Source organism: Balaenoptera borealis, assembly GCF_965194805.1.
Source record: "Balaenoptera borealis genome assembly, chromosome: 5".
Classification (NCBI taxonomy): domain Eukaryota; kingdom Metazoa; phylum Chordata; class Mammalia; order Artiodactyla; family Balaenopteridae; genus Balaenoptera; species Balaenoptera borealis.
The window spans coordinates 44,565,361-44,584,987 of record NC_138862.1 but is presented as its reverse complement, the minus strand read 5'-3'; the positions used below and the strand labels follow the sequence as shown (position 1 = coordinate 44,584,987).

The 19,627-nt window shown below is 31.9% G+C and overlaps 1 long non-coding RNA gene across 1 annotated transcript in view; it reads left to right on the top strand.

Annotated features, from left to right (window-relative positions):
• Positions 1-5,836: 5,836 nt before the first annotated feature.
• LOC309628838 overlaps positions 5,837-19,627 on the top strand; it is a 1,199,959-nt gene continuing 1,186,168 nt past the window's right edge. The window contains exon 1 of the long non-coding RNA XR_014244740.1: positions 5,837-6,047. This is a non-coding gene — a long non-coding RNA (uncharacterized lncRNA). The remainder of the gene's footprint in view (positions 6,048-19,627) is intronic.

The window sequence follows — 19,627 nt, the reverse complement described above, 5'->3', positions numbered from 1 at the left end:
TTTCACAAGTACAAGGCCTTTAGAATACTCTAATAACTGGTTTAACCTCCTTTCACTTACATTCAGATATTTTCCATCATTTTAGGTATAGTACTGTAACCCAGAGCATAATAGGATTATTGCTAAAAAAGGTAACTCTCAAATATTGAATAATATTTCTTCACTGCAAATCCTAGCTGAAAAATTCCCTCTGGGGATTTAATTTGTTTATAAACAATTATTTCAGGTGGTTGTGCCAAGTGAGGACATGTTTAATTTATTTGTTCATTCAATGCAAGTATCTTGCCAATATATGAAATATTCAGAAGACCCATCGTGGAGAATTGCATTAGTTTCTAATGTATTGAACCACTTTTTAAATAAATCTGATGGTGATTTATATTTACTTATACCATTGTATCGAATCATATTGATTACAAGGACCCAAATGTAAGGTACTAGTTATTCTGACAAAAGTAAAAACATATCTAAAGTTAAAATTATTTGCCAGTTTTTACTGAGACTCTGTTATCCAAGACAAATTTAAATCTAAATCTAAAATTATTAAAATAACTTTTTCACCTGAATTTCTGAATATAATGATTGATAACAGTTTCTGAAATTATATGAAATGAAATATGTGGACACCAAATTAAGCATTTTACATTCTGCTTCTTGTCATCACTCAACTGATGGTTATTGAATTTCTATGGCAATGTTACTCTGAGATACAAGAAATAATGTCTGAGTTAAGAAACACACACAGACACATACATGCACACACATAAAAATCTATTCTGTATCTCTGAGGAACAAGAACAAAGGAGAAGTTTAAAGTGACAAAACAAGACACTGTGGTCAGTTCTTTTGAGTTTATGAGTTTTTGTTATCTCAGAGAGTTTCTCTTCAGAACTAGAAATGTAAAATCAAAAATTCCATGGAGAGAAGATGAAAGGAAAATGATTAACTGCTGAACAAAAAAGTGGAAATAAATTTAAGCAGCCTGTTACTAGTATTTCTAGTAATAAAATCATTAGTGTAACATTCTAGAAATTTCTGTTTTCTGAAGTTTTTCTCTTGTATATTACTTTTGAAATAATGTTACAATAATAAAATAATTCAGAAAGTGTTTATTTGAGAAGATAAATGAAAGACATGTGATAAAATAAAATTTCTAAAGAGAGATTAAATATAACCATAGATATTACAAAGATGATAAGAAACTACTGCATGTAATTATCAGGGCAAATCTTTTAAAAGGTGAAGAAAATAAATAATTTAAAAGCAAAATATAAGTCACTAAAATTAACCTCAAAAGAAGCAGAAACTTTAACATCCAAGTAACAGAAAGAGACTGGAAAGGCAATTGAAGACTAATTATTGAAACAAAGACACCAAGACCAACTGAAGAAGATTTTTTTCTAAATTATTTAAACTATTTTAGAGTATATAAAAATGAAAACATCCCCCAATTAATTTTATACATTAGAATTACATTAATTTCATGACCATAAAAAGATAGTCATATTTATGGGTCTCTGTGTATGTATTCAATCTCCTTGTTCCCCAAAACGTATTTCAGCCACTTTTCATAACACATATTCTAAAATTCTTCTTTTACTATTTTTGCATAAAACTCACTAATTGAGAATCAATTTCTATACACAATCAATATACTATCAGAGCTGTAAATAAGGAATACAGATAATTAATAATAATATATTTCAATATATAAATGCTCAGCTAAAACTTCACTAGAAAACAAAGTTAGGTGTATGTGTTCAGATTTAGATGTCTAAACCTAGGAATCACAACAAATATACAGTTTCAAACGTAGAATCATAGAATTGGCTGTACTATTTACACAAACATCACTATTCGTGTTAGTGAAGGGGCTTTAGGAAATGATTGGCGATCTTTAGTTTGAACTAAACAAATTTCAGTCTCTTCTCAATTCTTTGAAATATCAGTTTATTTAATGATGTCCCCACTAAAAAAAAGTACTATAGAAGGCTTTTAGGCACAATTAAATATGCATAAAACTTAGGTTTATGTATTAGAATAACATTACCCTATGAGCAAATAGGCTTTTGTATCAGAAAGAAGTTTCAATATTAGCAAATACAGAAGTGAAACTCGTTATATTAGCACATTAAATGAAAACTGTGATTTTAGTAATAAGTACTTAAAATGTAATTTGACTAATTCCACAGCCATTCTATAAAAATTCTAAGTTAAATTAGAAAAGTTTACCAGATTATAAAGATTATTTGCGGTAGCAACATCAGACATGATTATAACAATGAATTCTGAAACCATTTGTAAGAATATGTGAAATATTCATTGATGTGTACTCTTACCATGTTTTTAAATATTGAAATTGAAGTTCAATATTGAATTCCAGAGAATTTAGATAGTAAAATGACACAAGAACAAACAAAAACATCCTTATGTGCTAGTGAGATAAAAAAATTATACAGAAATCTCGAGACTTTAAAAAAATCTACTAGAATAAATAAAGGAATTTGACAAAGTGGCTAGATGCAAGGCAAATACACAGAAATTAATATTTTATTTTTGTACCAGCAATAACCAACTTGAAATAGAAATGGGAATAAATTCTACTCCAAATAGTAATACAAATTATAAATTTAACAATAAAGGTATAGTATTAATTAAAATTATATGTGAAATTTATTGAAACACATAAGTCAAGCGCTAAACAAATGGAAAAGGCTAGTAACAATGGTGGAATTTTGGTAATTTGGAGGTTAAATATTCTATATTTACACAAAAATAATAACACGAGCACACACAAGATACAAAGCTAAGTCTGCGTAGAAAAATATGAAACATCAAGTGTCAGCAACAAGTACAAATGTAGAACACAAAGGCATGATTCAGGTTCAAATAACTTCATTAAATGACTTCCTAGGAAACTCAAATAAGTGGAAAAGAGTTTGGATCCTCAAGGCTCCTATATTTTTATTCCCAAGTTAGTATTATGAACATACTTATGTTCTTAGCCTGATAAATGTGCTTCACTTTGCAATGACATTTCATTGCTTAAATCTATTGGTACCATCCATTTCTCATGACAGAAAAAAAAAAGGCTAAATGGCTTAAGTGTCTGAAATGTTATGGAAATGATGTCCATATTCAATCTGTAATGGACTAAATGACTTACAAGTTTTCCATCCCTCTCAACATTATTCATTTTAAATTATATTTCTCTGTGTTATCTGGGATCTAACTATACGTACAAGATACCAAAAAAGTCTAAGTTTTCAAAATTATTGGTACTATTAAAAAAACATACTCAACACTCTCCGCTTTAGAATGATAGCTCTGGATGGTTTTCGACTGGTTAAGAAATCTGAAATAGAGGAATCCAACAAAGATCCTGATTCTGGGTTTCTTTAGTTATATTCTGGAAACTGTTATTCACAGTATTATGAAAATTACCACAGCATCACCAGCAATGTCTAAGGGAGAAATAACTTTAATACGAGCATGAATGAAATAGTAAAGATCTTGATTAAGCAAAGCCAGCGGCTTAAACTACCCTGAGGAGTGGATGAAAAAGCAACACAAACGAGGAAAATTTACCCTTTTAATGAGCCAAATCTGCACCTGCAGCATTAGTTGTGGTATCCAAATGATTGGGTAGCCTTATCTAAATCAAATATATGACAGAGCAATATTTAAAGTTCATCAGGCTATATTTTTGAGGTGAATGCAAGAGAATAAGATTTAGTAAAATCAGTAAGGAAATTCTAACACATGCCAGAAGTCCTAATGATGGTTCTGTATTTGATTTTTTTAACTAAAAATTGCCTATTGGCCAGAGCAAATGCTATATCCTCTACTTAGTGAAGGTAGTTTTATTAATAAATGCTTTAAAAATTATCCTGTAATCATATAGGCTATGAAACCTCTAACACAAAAGACTTTCTTAGAAAAGGCAAGACTACTTCTTCTGGAGCCTGAATTTAAAAATGGTTACTTTGGTTTTATATTCATTTTTAAGTTAATGAATTTGAAAGATAAAACATACAGTGTTGGAATTTTTTCTTATTATTGTACTTCACATCTATGAAATTATAGATTTGGAAAAGACTCAAGAAAATATTCTTCTAATATCAATAATAATTATTTAAAGCATGTCTCTAAGAGATTACAGTTGACTCAGTATCTGGTGATAGATGATTTGTCTTTGTTGGAGATACAGACTTGAGATTTGAAAGGGAATTTACCTATAAGAATAAGTTAATTCTTAAAATTTACTGAATTATAAGAATTCAGTGAATTGAATCTGATTCAAACTTCTTATTCTACATAGATACATTTTAAATAAGATGCTCAGGAGTCATGTAGACATTTTGAATTTTTAAAGTAAATTTTCTTCCTCTATATGCATTTACTAATTATCAATTACTTTGAACACCAGCTATACACTAGAATATTCCAACCCCAACTTCTCCCTTATGCTCTAGCCCTATATTTTCATCATTATTATCTTTATGTCTGACGGGCAAATGCATTTGCCTACTGTGGCATTGAATGGTAGCTGTTACGCAAGATCCACTATCGCTTTCTTATATATTCATTCACTTTTCATTTATTCATCCATCTACAAACTAATTAATGCCTATTATGTGATAAGTAATCTTCTAGATACTAGGGTTCTAGTACACAAAACTCCTCCCCTCATAAAACTTATTTTCCAGTATGATGTACATACACAACCTGGATAAATAACTCAATTTTGGTATATAGAATAGTGATATGAAGTGAAATGAAGAAAAATAAATAAAGGGAAAGAAATTGGGATGCCATTCAGAGGGATGCCAAGCTACGTTATAATTTTAAATAGGGCGGTCAGAGAAAGGACTCACTGGACAATTAAATATTGAGCCAACTCTTGAGGGATATGGGGAGCAAATTGTAGGCTATCTGAGAAAATACAATTTTAAGTAGAAGGTTAACCACAGACCTTTGACCAAAGGTACTATTGAAGACCTGTTGGAGAAATTGCAAGGAGGACAGAGACCTGTGAACAGGATGATTGACAGGAAGGTAGTAAGAAATAAATAAGTGTAATAATACAATGACATAATCTGAATTTCATTCTTAAAGAATAACTCAGGTCAGTCTGTTACATTGATAATAAACTAGAGAGAATTAAGAATGAAAGCTCAGAAAACCAGTTAGACTCCTAGTATAAAATCCAGATGCAGGTTTGACAAGGGTATTAGCATTGGAGGTCAAAAAAGTGTTTGAAATCTGGATATTTATTGAAGTCCAACCAAAAGGAGGTACACATTGGAGGTAGAGTGCTGGAAAAAATTCAACCATAACCCCAGTTTGTTAAGCTTGAGCAACTAGAACAATGGAGTTCCCAATAAATGAGAAGTTTGGGAAGAAGGATCACAAATTCTGTGCTGGATATATTAAGCTATGTTAATCCAGAAATAAACACTAAATATTTGTTTTAAATATATTTATGTACAAAAATAGTAGGTATTTACTGTATATCCAGTACAAATGTCAAATAGGCAGATGGATCTAAAGGATGATGTTCAGGGGAACTGTTTGTAATAGTAGCAGAACCATGTTTTCATTAGTAGCAGTAATGTACCTTACTTGAAAATCTTAATTCTCTGGTTGCTGACAATATGTGGTTGCCCTTGAAATTAGGCTCTGGTCAATACTATGTAGCAGATATTGCCAGATATGGTTTCCAAGAGATCTCCTTAAAAATGAAGGTTTAGGGCTTCCCTGGTGGCGCAGTGGTTGAGAATCTGCCTCCAATGCAGGGAACACGGGTTCGAGGCCTGGCTGGGAAGATCCCACATGCCGCGGAGCAACTAGGCCCGTGAGCCACAACTACTGAGCCTGCGCGTCTGGAAGCCTGTGCTCCGCAACAGGAGAGGCCGCGATAGCGAGAGGCCCGCGCACTGCGATGAAGAGTGGCCCCCACTTGCTGCAACTAGAGAAAGCCCTCGCACAGAAACGAAGATCCAACACAGCCATAAAGAAAGGAAGGAAGGAAGGAAGGAAGAAAGGTTCTTTTTGCCCCTCTCTACATTTTTCTTCTTCCTGCCTGCAACACAAACACTATGACTTTATTTCATCTAGGAGACAGCATCTTGAGTATGGAAGGTCACACAAGGAATGGTACAGCAGGAAGTCCAAAGGAAATTGGATATGTGAGAGAAAAATAAACTCCTATCCTAATTAAATTACTATTTCAGTTTTCTCTTATTAGCAGCCAAACAACAAAAGCTTACAAATACACTCAATCTATTCAACACTCCCATAATCTTTCTTTCTTTCTACATTCTCCTTAATAGTAAAATTTAGAAAATTTGCTACTTTTTTGGTTTTTCCTGTCAATCATCCCTAAATCAAATAGGATCTGTTATGCTCTCAGTTCTACGGCTGTATGTCTTTACAATACAAAACAAAACAAAATAAAATCCTAAAATGATTGTCAAGCCTTATAAACAGACCTGATTCTCCTCTGAGACCAACCTACAATTTCTCTTTCACTTTTTCCAGTCTCAAGAACTAACCATTAAACTGTTAGAAAAATATAGTAGTTATATTTAATTTATTTCCATTCATTATATCTTGTCAGAACACAGTCCTGTTGTATCTATCTCCAAAATAGATCCCAATCTACTTTTCATGACCTTCATTTTTATAGCACTTACAGAGTACTATCGAATTTGTCTTACTTATTCATCTACTTACTTATTGGTTTTTGTCTCCTTTCCCAAATAATGTCTTGTGAAATTAAGGTCTGTGACTGTCTTCTTAACAACATCTGAGTAGTCAGTGTCTAAAACATTAGTAAGTGTTCAAAATTATTTGCAGAAAAAATGAAATACTTGTGTGGGCATGTGTGTGTGTGTATTTCTGTATATATATAGAAAGGAAGGGAGAAGAAAATAAAAAACCTAAGGGAGTTTTGCACCTGAATATGACTCAGTAATAAACCTGAGATGATTGAGAATCACTAAAATCATATTTTTTTTCTGAAAATGACTCATTTAAATAGCCAACTAAGGAGAATAGGAGTTCAAGGTAGAAAACTAGATTAAGGCAGAGAGAAAAATAAAATTATTTTTTTTTTACATCAGAATCTGTGACTGAAAAATTGATACATGCAATATGATTCCAAATAATTTTGTTCATGTGTCTTATCTCAGGAATATATTCACTATCTCAAAACTTGAACTTCTCATGCTTAGGGCAAAACGTAATGTTGTTAGAATAAGATGCTAAAATTAAAAAAAAAAAAAAAAGACTAGATAGAGATTCAAAACACAACATGTGATTTTCCCAGGACTTGATGTTAACTGGATTAGAGGTTAAAAATCCATATATACGCCCATAAATATGTTATTGAGCATGTTCTAAGTGATTCCATTTCCATAACAAAGCATAAATAAATATTTTCTAGAGCCCCCCAAAATTAATTAGAGATCTGTTTGTCACTATCTCCCAATTTAAAACATTTAAGCTTAAATCATGCTGGTTGTATTAAATATTGATCATTTGATGAAATTAAGAACAAATTTCCATAATATTTTGGTCACTTTTGATTTGAAGATTAAGTGTTCTCTGATGGTGTCAGCTCATTATTCTGTCTTTTCCAGTGACCCAAAATTGTGAATTAAGATTTTCTAGTTCCTACATATAACGCATGAGTAAAAACAGAAATCTTTTTTATTGAATTTACTGAATGTGGAACTTGCCCTACAGATTAAGGTGAGTGTAGATAGTTGACAAAACATTATGAGCACAGTTTTCTTTCAATTAATATTATATGATAAAAATAATGATTACTACTGTTCATTATATATTATATATCAATTAAAAATATTTAATTGAAACATGTGAGTTCTACCACACTGTATTTTTAGGCTGGAAAGACAAGGCCGGTAAAGAGAGATATTGTGTGGGCTTCCCTGGTGGCGCAGTGGTTGAGAATCTGCCTGCCAATGCAGGGGACACGGGTTCGAGCCCTGGTCTGGGAAGATCCCACATGCCGCAGAGCAACTGGGCCCGTGAGCCACAATTACTGAGCCTGCGCGTCTGGAGCCTGTGCTCCGCAACAGGAGAGGCCACGATAGTGAGAGGCCCGCGCACCGCGATGAAGAGTGGCCCCCGCTTGCCACAACTAGAGAAAGCCCTCGCACAGAAACGAAGACCCAACACAGCCAAAAATAAATAAATAAATAAATTTAAAAAAAAAAGAGAGATATTGTGGCAAGATTGGGAGGAGTATGTTAAAAATGTGTCATTTTGATGCTCCTCTTAGTCATATTTGTGGTTGGATTGTCCGAAGCTTGGAAAGAGCACGGTGCTTAAAAAACAAGATAGTAAGTTAGAGGGCTGAGTGCGGTACAGCCTGATATTCCAGGGAAAGTTCATTGTCTCCTCCGTACTCTGCCTAAAAACCATAAACTATCTCTGCTTTTAAGACTGAGAGAGGACCTCCCTGGTGGCGCAGTGGTTAAGAATCAGCCTGCCAATGTAGGGGACATGGGTTCGAGCCCTGGTTTAAAAAATATATATATATATATATTTGATGAAAATACAGGGAAGAACAGGTTAAATACAAAATTTAGCCATTATAATTAAAGTGTGTTATGTGAAAAACATATATTAGTAAATGTTTTAGAACTGTTACAAAGAAAATGTTAATGTACTAAGATACATTCTTGCTTTGAAATTGTATGCTGATAAAATAATAAATCCTATTTCAAGTTTTTTCTTTAGAAGTTATATTAGCAGTTATTAAATTATTAGTCTAACTTAATGAGTTTAATCCTGAATTCAAGTACTTACTCATGCTGTATAAAATTCATTATACCTTACCTTTGCTTAATTTATAGCATAGATTAATGAAAATGTCACAGTTAAAAATATCTCAGTGATGCACTTGTAGAAACAATTCTGTGTTTTGGTATGGTTTCTTGTTTACTAACCAATCTCTTCCAGACAAAATTAAAAACTCTAGCTCAAAGAATTATATTACTCATTTGTTATATAGGGATAATTCACTACTGACAAGTTTTGTCTGTGCCTATAAGAATTTTTCTGGTTCTACTCTGCCACTGAATATAGGATTCCTTTTCCATACCACAAACTGATGTCCATCTGGTATCTGATTGAAAGTATTCAGAGGATTAGATTCCCCTATTTTGGGGGGATGTTCTTCCACATTTGGACTGTTTCAGCTAGTACACCAAAAAAAAGGACTCACTAATTTTCAGCCATTTGTCTGGTTTTAGACAATTTCATTTTTTTAAGACTTTATTTTTTAGAACGGTTTTAGGTGCAGAGCAAACTTGAGAGGAAAATACATATATTTCCCACATACCCCTTGCCCCCATACATGCATAGCCTCTCCCATTATCAACATTTCTCACCAGAGTGATATATTTGTTACAATTGACAAACTTATATGGACACATCATACTCATTCAAAGTTTACTTTAGGGTTCATTCTTGGTAATGTACATTCTATGAGTTGGAACAAATGTAAATGACATGTATGATAATTATAGTATTATATGGAGTATTTTCACTGCCCTTAAAATCTTCTGCACTCTGCCTAATCATCTCATCTATCACCCACCCCTGGAAAATACCAGGGAGGATTGCTATATCATACAGTAAGAGTATGTTTAGTTTTGTAAGAAACTACCAAACTGTCTTCCAAAGTGATTGTAGTGTTTTGCATTCGCATCAGCAATGAATGAGAGTTCTGGTTGCTCCATATCCTCACCAATATTTGGTGTTGTTAGTGTTCTGGATCCAAGAGGAAGGAAGTATAATCTCACATTGCTTCTGAGAGCTAGACCTGAAGCTGCAGTGCCACTTCTGCCATATGTATAGTCAAATTAATTCACAAACTCAGGCTAAACTCACATCTAGATGTGTGGAGTGCCATGGGAGTAAGAGAAGAAAAGGAATTCATAAGGCCCATTATTGTACTCTATCAACCACAATCTATTATGTTTTAGATTTTAATCAAGCACGATTTGATAAATTTGGTAATATCTAGATACTTGATTAATCAAAAATACATCAAGTGGAATAAGAAAATGGAACATAGAATAGTGATGCAAATGAAAATAAATGGTAAATTGGTAGATATAAATTTCAAATATATCTGTCATTGCTTTAAATGTAATTGTACTAAAAACTCCTATTATAAGACTAAGATTTTCAGATTGGTTTAAAAGTAATATATGCTGCTTACAAGGTGCACAGCTTAAACATAAAGATAAAGAATGGTTGAAAATAAAAGGACAGAGAAATGTATTTCATTAAATCACTATCTGCAGACAAGCTGATGAAGTATAGTTTAAGGCACAATGCATTTCTAGAGATAGAGAGACCAGCTGATAACATGGCTGAGATAGACTATTTGATGGTAAAAGAATCAATCAATCTGGAAAATATTATATTTTAAAATATGCAGGCACTTTAACAATCTCAAAATATTTAAGCAAAAAAATCAATAAAACAAAGTAGAAAAAGAAAGAAAAAAACCCCACATCACACTGAGAGAGAATGAACAGAAAAAGAAATCAGCAAACTTACAGCAGTTCTAAGCAACAATTAACAAACTCTATCTGACATACAAAACACTGCAGCTGACAATGACAAAATACACATCCTTTCATGTTCACATAATAACATAGTGGATGATAAGTCTCAGCAAATTTGAAACCTCAAGACAAAGTGTTTTATAGAATGGTCAATGGCAATAGAGAAATTAAACCAGAAGTTTATAACATGGTAAACGAACAATCAGCAAATGCTTGAAAATTAAACAATATACTTTTAAATACTCAAAATCAAAGAGGAAAACCTAATGGCAATTATAAAATACTCTGAATTAAGTAATAAAAAGTGTATCAAAATCTGTGATAAACCAAGAGGAAAATTTATGGCCTTAATGCATAAGACAGAAAAGAATGTCTTGGGAATTCCCTAGTGGTCCTGTAGTTAGGACTCCATGCTTTCACTGTCGAGGGCACAGGTTCAATTCCTCCTCAGGGAACTAGGATCCTGCAAGCCATGCAGCGTGGCCAAAAAAAAAAAAAAAAAAGAAGAATGTCTTAAAAATGATCTATACATCCATCTCAAGAAGATAGAAAGCAAAAAAATGGAAATTACATCCACTGAGCTTAGGAGAAGAAATTAATGAAATAAAAACAAACATATCCTAAAGAAGCAACACAGTGGAATTCGATTCCTTGAAATGACTGAAAACATAGATCATTTAGCAGAATTATCAGAAAAAAAGTGAGAGAGAGCAAGAAAAAAAAACAAATATGAAAATAAAATATCAACAAATATAAAAATGTGTACTAAATACAACAGTATGTTTGAAACATTTTTCCAGTAATTTGAAATTTAGAAGACATGGGCAAATTTCTAAAAATGCAAAACTTTTTAAAACTGAAAGAAGAAATAATAGAAAATCTGAATTCACAATACTAATTTAAAAAATAAAGCTATAATTAGAAGACTTCCTCCAAAGAAATATCCAAGCCCAGATGTCTTCCTAAATGATTTCTTTTAAACCTCTGACCTGGATCTTAAATATTCACTTTTAGATAGTAGAATTGTTGAGGGCTCCCATGAAACCAGACAAACTGCTATTTTACAAACCTGACAATTATATTAAAGGAATAGGAAAGTAGCCTCTGAGAGCCAGGAGCTGGCCTTACACTTTCATCAAGGCTTTGGTGTTGCTAAGAACTTGTATGGCGCTCACAGCTATGCCCATGGTCCTCTTGTCCATAAACAATTTAACATCAGCATCAGACAAGACTCCTCTGGAAACTCAATGGATCAAGACAAAACAAGACCACTTCATATTCATGCACAAATTTAAAGAAAACAGTAATGTTGCCCAAACTACAAAAATAACCAAATATTCCTGTATCTAGCTGATATGAGTTACTGCTGCTTCCTTACTGATGACAAATTTAGCCTCACATTGCTCTTTCTATCTTCTAGATAAGAAATATTAAGATACTAAATTAGAGTATTATTCCCACTTCCTGATAGTATCCAATCTAGGACAATGCCCCACTTCCATAAATCCTCAGGAAAATCTCAACACAAAAACAAGTGCTACATAACCATAGACTGTTACTGAAAAGCCCATTGATTTCAATGGTGTGCCTACGCCTTCAATGAAACAAGTTAGCAGACCCAACTTTATTCAAATACAGGTGTGTTCCTCATAACAATTTTTTCTTGAGGACATTGACACATCATATATGTTTGAGCTTAGTATTTTGAATGTACTTGTAAAATGCTGTGAGAGCATGTGAGATGAGATTGTGGAACTGGAAGAAGGAGAATGTCAGCAATCCAGAGCCCCTGAAGGATTTTAAGGATGAGGCGATGATTGCCCTGGAATTTTTATAATTTTATAAGACCCAAAAAAACAGATACAGGGCAGATTTTGCATTGTGCTAGTTCAAAAATGAAGCAAAATTCATTTCTTACCCATTTTATCTGACTCTAATTTTTGTCTGTTAATTATAAGATTAATTGTAAGGTTTACTAGAATCACCAAATTGGTAGGTTGTTTGGATTGAGCAATTTTAAAACAATCTACTTTTTGGATATCTTATCTGCAATCTTATTCATTCCAAACTAACTCTGACGCTGAAAACTGTTTGATGCAAAAGAAAAGGAGTAACTCTGACTAAAATCTAACAGTATTTGTGTGTGTGTGTGGTAACAAGACACAAGCCATTTTTCTAATCTAATCCCTTCCCACTCTTTCTCCTACTGCATTTTTGGCTCATCATCAAATGTTACTTATGCTCCTGCCCCATGGCCTTGCTCTTGTCTTTCCACTGCTTAAAATGCTCTCATGGTAGATAGTCTCATGTCTTACTCCCTCATTCCAGTCAGGTTTCAGCTCAAATGCGAACTCTTCTTACCACTTTACCTACAGTGCCACCCTCCTCCGGTCACTTTCTGGCTACATGCCATATATTACACTTCTTTATTGCATGTATTACTGTGCTACCAGAATCTATCCTAGCACATGGTAAAAGTTTATTACATATATGATGATAAATAAATTAATTAAAAAGGAAAAAGATGGAAATGTTTCCCACAAACAAAAGCTGGTATCATTCTGTCTATATTCTCCTCTGTTAACTATGAATACAGTGATTTTTTTTTATGTTTGAGGTAAATGAAATAAAAACCAAGTAAATAAAACAATAAATCAGTTTCCTTTAAATTTTACTCAGTTTTATTTCATGCTGGGCATGGCACATGGCTGTTAATTAATAGGTTCACCCCTAACCAGAGAACAAAATACTCTAAAAAATGTTTTAATCAAATGTTTTCCCTTATCGAACTTCAAAGCTGTACTGATATGTGGAGGCGTGCAGGTATTGGAATGCAGGTTTATTTCAGCACGGAAAATGATCTTGAACGTTCATTATAGTTTCTATTTATAGAAATTTTAACTCTTTTATAAGTTAATGAACAAAATAGCAACTTGCCATCTTATAATGTATCACAAGATAAATTGAAGGAGATGTGCTGTTTTCACCTTCCTGATGAAACTAAAATGTGATAGATGAAATGTCAGAGCATTATAATAAATTAAGTTTTCTTTAGCATCCTTGCCAGTTAAAAATAGTAGATTTCATAGTGTTGAAGGTGGGACAATGGAACTATTTAAGTCAATCTACAATTTTATATTAATGTTCAATTAATAAACTATATTTAATATATAGATGTATCTATGTTATAGATATGTTTCTATGTTATATGTATACATATCATATATTGCTATATCGTATATATTTTATGTTATATATACAGAGAAAGGGGGAAGCTTGTTTTAAGTACTGCTTTGAGAAATTTAATTGAACAATATCATTTTTTTAAAACCTCAGCCACTGCTATATTTGTCATTATTTATAAAGGATAAATATACAATGTCTTAAGATTGCCCTTTGTTTTCTCCAAAGTAGAATGCTCTCTCTAATTGATTATATTAAATATAATTATTCCTTAAAGCACACTTCTATTTTATATTACTTTCCTGAGTATTCTATAAAAACACACAATATTCATTGAAAGATATGTCAAATATTACAGAAAGTATATTTGGATATGTACATTAACATGTACACGTAATATATAATATAGGACATGTAATCTGATATTTAAAATAAAGACTTGGGATAATCTTGATATTCAATATTCATTTTTTAAAAAAGGAAAGTATCAATACATAATGAGTGTGGGAAATCTTTCTGTCCCAAATAGTAAGGAAGTACTCAGAAGAGTGATGAAAAATATGGTTTTAAATTAAAATGTTTTAGCTATTGCTTCCATCTAATGCAGTAAGAATTTATGTTTATTAATCTGTCCTAAACTATTGCAGATCTAGTAACTCATAAATTCAATATATAATATCCCAAAGAATAATAATAATTTTTTGATGTTTAGATATATTTTTTGAGTTACTTCTTTCTTCCTAATTCAAAAATGATTGAATCATGTCCATTATTAAATATTTTCAAAATTGAAAATTGTGTTTATTTACTTTGTCACTCATAAACTGCTGGATATTTGAGATCTTACTGTCACAATTTGTGTTGCCTTATACTGTAATAATCTTATTTTCTTTCACATTTGTCTTAGTCTTATGGCAGGCTCTTGCGTTTTTATGATTTCCTGGGGCACACTGAAATTTTTATTTTGTTTAAGGTTTTGGAATTCTAATACATTTTGTATTCAATCTGGGGTCCCACAAGTATTTTCACTGTTACAGAGACAATGGATGACTTCTGAGGTTTAAACTTAAAATTCACACACAAATGTGGTTAGCCATCCAATTGGCTAAATAAAGGAAATTTTAATGTCTTAGATTCCCAAAACTCTAATCAAAGTGACCTAATTTTAATCTCAAAGAAGCACAATTAGAATATAATTGTAACATCACATGGGAAAATTAATTTATCCTATTAAACCCTGATTCAAAAATTAATATGTGATTAAAGGAAATTGTCAGAGTGAATCATAGAGAATGGAAAGCGTAAAAGTCAGAAATGAACAACTTATTCAGCAAAATCCTGGAAAAATAGACACTATGTTCTCAGGATAAGGATAGGACTGTTTTAACAAGTCTCATAATTGCTTGGGTGGAATATTTCTCCAAAGTCATTTCTCCTTGCTTTAGAGTGATGCTTTGTAAGCATTCTCTTAATTATTAATTTGGTTTTCCATTTGGAGTGATATTAGAAAGGGTTGCCACTTTGGATAATATAAACATTACAATTTGTGAAAAAGTTTATTTTTACTTTTAAATGAATGAAATATTTTTAAATGAAATGAAATAAAGTTATTTACTTTAGTATCTTAATGTGTTCTACTGCTATGTTTCTTCCCAAAGTATAATCAGTTCTAGAATATAGAAATACCAGTCTCCAGACTACAAAATATGATACATCTACAAAGGCAGTGTCATGTTTAGAGTGAGTCCTTTGCTTCTTCTGGCAAGACACACAAACTTAGTTCTGTATCTTTTCTTACTTTAGGGAGGTGGTCTAGATCTAGAGCTGGTTCACTAAACTTGATCCCAGAATTGTAAAAAAGCTTCAAAATGAGGAATGTGTACAAAGGAAAGGCAGGAGAGAAATGAACTTTTAGTGAAATGCTTATATTATACCCTAACAGGTCATTTGAAAACAGTGAACATTTGAAATGACCTTGGTGGAGAGAAATAAATAAATAAATAAATTTTTACAGAGCGGCACAAACTGTCACCCTCCAATGCAAGTCAAACACCTACTCTAATGAATAACCCTCATGCCCATAATACAGTTTTTGTGAATTGCTTATGTTGATGGTGTGCAGCATGTCATTTACATTCCAAGATAAATAATAAAACATCTCTGGTGGCACAGCACTTCCATTATGCTCTCTATTATAGGCTGACCTTGAAATTGAATTCAAATTTAAAATCTACCCTGGCCTATCGCAATTTTACAACTCAACTTGAATTATTTAAACCTTTTTCACGGCACTTTTAGAGACCACAAACCCGGATTTAAGTGTTAACTAATTAGGTAATATGTAAAGGTAAAAGACAAATTAAAATGGATGGAAAGGTATAATATTGCTCTGATAAAGAACTGATGGATAAATCTTGTTTTTCACCTATAGTACATTCAATATTCTTTCAAACTATCAGTAAAAGTAGCTTAAACATTATATTGAATACCACATTGAATTTTGTTCTTCCATGCATAAAAAATCATTTTTACTTCTCATTTTGAGTAATATTTCATCCTTTATCCAATTAGACCAAAGAATTTATGTGATCCAAATAAACTAGCTGCATATATGAGCAACAGTATTTCAAGGGGAATATGCCCTCAATGATTTATCAGAAAACCTTGTTAACTTGTAAGAATGATTCATAGGTTTCTGACTTAAAAGCAAAGCAGAGCCTGTGAGAAGAACCAAGTAGAGAGACTGAATTCTGGATTGGTATTTGTTTTAGTAACTATCAACACCATTAATTTCCTAACTTTTTACTATGAAATCTTTGTGAAATATGCCACTGCACACTGATGACATATTTATTGCCTTAAACACCTAAAATTTGGTACTCGTGGATTTGCTCTTGACTTAATACTAATTATTATTATTATTGCTATGTTAATATTATCATTATTATTATTTAGTAAACCCTTTACTATATCCCAGGCATATTGCTAAAAACTTTGCATGCTTAATGCATTTGAGTTTTTCACTGCAACACAATAAGGCAGATGCTCTCATTATTTGCATTTCATCTGTAAATAAACACAGGTTTATGGGGACTCAGATGAGGCAGGTAGAAAGACAGAACAGCAACCCCACACCCGAACTTATTTTTCCATTGACTTTAAGTCACTATGCACTGATTTCTCATTTTACCCCAGACAATATTTGCCTTCAAACTTAGATTGTGAATGTGGTAAGTGATAGGGCCATATTTCACACATATACGTATACACACACACACACACACACACACACACACACACACACACACACACATATATAGTCAAGTTAAGATGAGGCCATTAAGGTGCACCCTAATTCAATATGACTGTGTCTTTATGAAAAGGGAAAGATTTGGACACAGAGAGACATGCACACAGGGAGAACACCATGTGAGCATAAAGGCAGATATCAGAGTGACACATTTACAAGCCAAGGAATGCGAAAGATTGCCAACATACCACCAGAAGCTAGCAGAGAGGCACTGAACAGATTCCCCCTCACAGTCCTCAGAAGGAACCAACCCTGTCAATACCTTGGTCTCAGACTTCTAAGCCTCTAGAACTGTGAGAAAATAAATTTCTGTTAAAGCTATTTAATTTGTGGTGCTTCATTACAGCAACCCCATTAAACTAATACAAATATGCTGTGTTCTTTTGCTTGAATTAAGAAGTATACTATATGCAAATACGTCTGATGAAAAATATGTATGCAATTCACTAATATATTTTTTTCAAAATGACAAATCCCTTTTTGGCCTAGGAATCTAAAAATTAAAAATACAGTATTTAAAAGTGAAAATATACTTAAAAATCAAGTTAGATATAAAAGTCTCATATTAAAATTAAATTTCTATTCATTTCTTTGATTTTGGAAATTAAACACAATGACATGTTTAATGTAAATGTCTTACTGAACTGTAGTAAAGAGTTGTATAGAATTCCTTAACCATAGTTTTTCACAATTAGATATGGTTCTTTCCAAGTATCTAGTTTTCAAAGAGATTTTAAAATAATGATCAGACATACACAGTAGCAAATTTAAAATTTACTCAATACAAATAAACAAGTATGCTTCTAGGAAAATCATTTAAAAAATAGGAGAGTAGTTTTAGAAGAAACTGGATTTTCATTTGGACCTGAGTTATGTTTTGTTAAAGCCCAGAGCAATGCTTGTCTTCATACCTAAATTGAATTTGGAAAAATCCAGGCTGCTTTCCAACAATGAGCTTTAAGGAAACAATTTCCTCCCTGGTCTTGGATTTCTTAAAAGAAACTTCCTTTTGCTTGTTATTTTCTATGGGATAATACTACCAGTATTTGATCAACTGTAAGAATCCATTCATTAAGAACTATTTTAAGACTTTTCTGAGAAAAATGTTGAACAGAAGACTACAATATGAAAAGTACTTAGCGAAAGTCACGAATGAAATATGTAACTCAGTCGTTCTCATATTATGGACATAATGGTCTAAAATCATAAGAATAATGTCAACTTCATTTAATTCTAAAAGAAAAATTTGTATTTTTCATATCCTTTTTTGGCATTAAGCTGATTGTTCTATAGAGAATCTCACTTATTTTAATTACTAACACCCTTTTTCTACATGAAATACCTAACTCACATTCAATTTGTTTTAATTTGATAGAAAATATAATACTGAAAATAATTAATCACTCAGAAGGATACTAAGAACTTTTATTTTTTGGCCCCAGTGAATATTTTCAAACTTAATCTAGGTCAACAACAATAGTTTCTTCACCTCTGACCTAAAGCTTCTCAATTGTTAGGTTTTAAGACCTAATTTTTTAAAAATTAATGAAAAAGATTTTTAAATGTCTTCTAATTCATTTTGACCTTTCATTTTAATGAGCCTTCCAGCAAGTCACTTTAACACTTTGAAAACATATATTACATATGTAATTCAATTTACTTTTGACAATGAAAATGAACTGTATAGAAATTATACTAGAGTATTAATATTTTTCATTGAATATTGTTTAGTGTGCATTCAACAATAAACAAAATATATACCAGATTTTCCTTTTATTCATTTGGTTATTTCAATCTTCCTCTGTATTGATAAGCCAAGTAATAATAATTCACAAGTAATTATATCATGAAAATTTATCTTCATGATTATGACCATGCATTTCCTACTCTTGTGACAAAAATACATCTTATTTCCATACATATTACATAAAAGTAGATTTTTTCTCATTCTGTTGCCTTAAAATTAATTGTAGAAGTCAATAAAAAGCTTATAAATGTCAGGAATATATGGATAGATTCTGACAAGCTCCAGTTTATAGAAACAGCCTTTTAAAGCATTACATGTTCTGTCTCTGTTTCCTGTCTTCCTGCCTCTCTCTCTGAATCTCATCCCAAGAGAAATGTAAACTTTATCTTAGGCTGCAGTTTGGTTATTTTGCCAAGTTGGAAAATTATTGGTGCCCATATAAACATGTTTGCTTATTTATGAAGTAGACAGGTGTGACTAAATACTAATTAAAATATCTTCTATTTATGTTTTGTAATTCTATTTTTGTACAGGAAAATATGTACTTCATTAGAATTTAAGAAATCAAAGTAAAATATTTAAACTAGATTTAGATCATACAGAATAAATTCATAAAATATGATAACTTTTAGTCAATATAGGCTAAGTTATCCAGTGGTAAAAATAGCTCCATAATCACAGTGGCTCTACAAACAAACATCTATTCCCTATTCACATAAAGTTGGACACAGGTCCAAGTGATTTTCTAGGACCACTCTGCTCCATGATTCTGGT